Below are 3,194 nucleotides of genomic sequence, written 5' to 3' on the forward strand. Positions count from 1 at the left end.
AGCATCTCCATACGCTTATCTGAAATTCTCACCAATGAATTACATAAGTATCTCTATCTTTATTTTATGTTTTATTCATCTTTTAATTATCAATCCTCCATAACCATTTGAATCTGCCTGACTGAGATTTACAAGATGACCATAGCTTGCTTCATACCAACAACCTCCGTGGGATCGACCCTTACTCACGTAAGGTTTATTACTTGGACGACCCAGTGCACTTGCTGGTTAGTTGTGCGAAGTTGTGATAAAGAGTTGAGATTGCAATTGAGCGTACCATGTTGATGGCGCCATTGATGATCACAATTCCGCGCACCAAGTTTTTGCCACCGTTGCCGGGGATTGTTTGAGTTTGAACAACTGACGGTTCATCTTGTTGCTTAGATTAGGTATTTTTCTTCAGAATTTTTAAGAATGAATTCTAGAGTTTCAAGGTGATGTTTTCATCATCACCAAAGCTGATTGATTCTCATCAATTTAGCTCTTGACTGTAATGTCATGCTGAAGCTTGGCTAGCCATGTCTAATTTCTTTAGACTAAGGCTTTAGACTAACATTGCATGATTCCTGGAATTCTTATTAAAAATTTTGAATCTCTTTATTTTATTTTCCATATAATTTTCGAAAAATCCAAAAAAAATTATAAAATCTTAAAATAAAAAATATTTTTATGTTTCTTGTTTGAGTCTAGTGTCTAATTTTAAGTTTGGTGTCCATTGCATGTTTTTAGTCTTCTAATTTTTGAAAATTACATGCATTATGTTCTTCATTGATCTTCAAGTTGTTCTTGATGATTTCCTTGCTCTAATCTTTAAATTCTCTTGTCTTGAGTGTTTTGTTGTTTCTCATATGCATTCTCAAGTTGTTAGTGTCAAATAGTATACAAACTTCTAAGTTTGGTGTCTTGCATGCATTGTTTATTTGATCTTAGTTTCATTTTGATTATTCCTCATTATTAAAAATCCAAAAAAAAATTTTAATTTGTGTCTTTTCAAGTCAATAATACAGAGAATTGAATATTCAGAACATTCAGCAGGAGGAATTACACAGAAAAAGCTGGGCGTTCAAAACGCCCAGTGAGGAAGGAAAACTGGCGTTTAAACGCCAGCCAGGGTGCTGGCTGGGCGTTTAACGCCCAAAAAGGTAGAGTTTTGGGCGTTAAACGCCAGAATGGATACCATTCTGGGCGTTAAACACCAGAATGGATACCATTCTGGGCGTTTAACGCCAGGATGGAACAAGAGGGAAGTTTTTGTTTTTAATTCAAATTTTTTCAAGTTTTCATAATTTTTCAAAATCAAATATTTTTCAAATCATATCTTTTCAATCATATATTTTCAAAATCAATTTCTTTCCATTTTCAAAAATACTTGCTAACAATTAATGATTTGATTCAACATTTCAAGTATGTTGCCTTTTCTGTTGAGAAAAGTTTAATGTCTGAATCATATCTTTTAAATTTCTTGTTAACCAAGTCATTAATTTTAAAAATAAAATCTATTTTTTTATTGTTTTTCAATCATATCTTTTTAAAACTATATTTTTTCAATCATATCTTTTTATCACATTTTTTTTAAATTAATTTTTCAATCAAATCTTTTTTATTCCTAATTTCAAAATCTTTTTCAAAAATCACTTTATTTCTTTCTCAATCTTGGTTTTCGAAAATCATTCTTCAATTTTTCAAAATTTCTTCAAAATATTTTAATTTATTTTCAAAAATTCTTCCCCTCTTCTCACATCCTTCTATTTAAGGACTAACACTCCTCCACTATCACAATTCGAACTATATCCCTCTTGATAAGTTCGAATTCTTCTACCTCCTCCTTCTATTCTTCTTTTCCTCTGACACCTCAAGGAATCTCTATACTGTGACATAGAGGATTCCATACTTTCTTGTTCTATTCTCTTTCATATGAGCAGGAGCAAAGATAAAAGCATTCTTGTTGAGGCTGATCCTGAACCTGAAAGGACCTTGAAGCGAAAGCTAAGAGAAGCTAAAGCACTACTCTCTGGAGAGGACCTAACAGAAATCTTCAAACAAGAAGAAGACATGGCAGCCGAAAACTTCAACAATGCCAACAATGCAAGGAAAGTGCTTGGTGACTTTACTGCACCTACTCCCGACTTCTATGGGAGAAGCATCTCTATCCCTGCCATTGGAGCAAATAACTTTAAGCTTAAGCCTCAATTAGTTTCTCTAATGCAACAGAATTGCAAGTTCCATGGACTTCCATTGGAAGATCCTCATCAGTTTTTAGCTGAATTCTTGCAAATTTGTGATACTGTCAAGACCAATGGGGTTGACTCTGAGGTCTACAGACTTATGCTATTCCCTTTTGCTGTAAAAGACAGAGCTAGGATATGGTTGGACTCACAACCTAAAGAAAGCCTGAACTCTTGGGAAAAGTTAGTCAATGCCTTCTTGGCAAAGTTCTTTCCACCTCAAAAATTGAGTAAGCTTAGAGTGGAAGTCCAAACCTTTAGACAGAAGGAAGGTGAATCCCTCTATGAAGCTTGGGAAAGATACAAATAATTGATCAGAAAGTGTCCTTCTGACATGCTTTCTAAATGGAGCATCATAGGTACCTTCTATGATGGTCTGTCTGAACTGTCCAAGATGTCATTGGATAGCTCTGCTGGGGGATCTCTTCATCTGAAGAAGATGCCTGCAGAAGCTCAAGAACTCATTGAAATGGTTGCAAATAACCAATTCATGTACACTTCTGAAAGGAATCCTGTGAACAATGAGACGAATCAGAAGAAAGGAGTTCTTAAGATTGATATTCTGAATGCCATATTGGCTCAGAACAAAATATTGACTCAGCAAGTCAATATGATTTCTCAAAGTCTGTCTGGAATGCAAGCTGCACCAGGCAGTACTAAGGACGCTTTATCTGAAGAAGAAGCTTATGATCCTGAGAACCCTTAAATGGAAGAGGTGAATTACATGGGAGAACCCTATGGAAACACCTATAATCCTTCATGGAGAAATCATCCAAATCTCTCATGAAAGGATCAATAGAGACCTCAACAAGGTTTCAACAACAATAATGGTGGAAGAAACAGGTTTGGCAATGGCAAGCCTTTTCCATCATCTTCTCAGCAACAGACAGAGAATTCTAAGCAGAGCCACTCTGACTTAGCAACCATGGTCTCTGATCTAATCAAAACCACTCAAAGTTTCATGACTGA

The 3,194-nt window shown here is 35.2% G+C and overlaps 1 non-coding gene across 1 annotated transcript; it reads right to left on the reverse strand.

The window, feature by feature from the left end:
• Nucleotides 1–2,457: 2,457 nt before the first annotated feature.
• On the reverse strand, nt 2,458–2,565 carry LOC130959673 (small nucleolar RNA R71). Its single transcript, XR_009078742.1, has one exon. It is a non-coding gene; the product is annotated as a small nucleolar RNA R71 (small nucleolar RNA).
• Nucleotides 2,566–3,194: the final 629 nt, after the last annotated feature.

Source organism: Arachis stenosperma, chromosome 10, assembly GCF_014773155.1.
Source record: "Arachis stenosperma cultivar V10309 chromosome 10, arast.V10309.gnm1.PFL2, whole genome shotgun sequence".
NCBI lineage: Eukaryota > Viridiplantae > Streptophyta > Magnoliopsida > Fabales > Fabaceae > Arachis > Arachis stenosperma.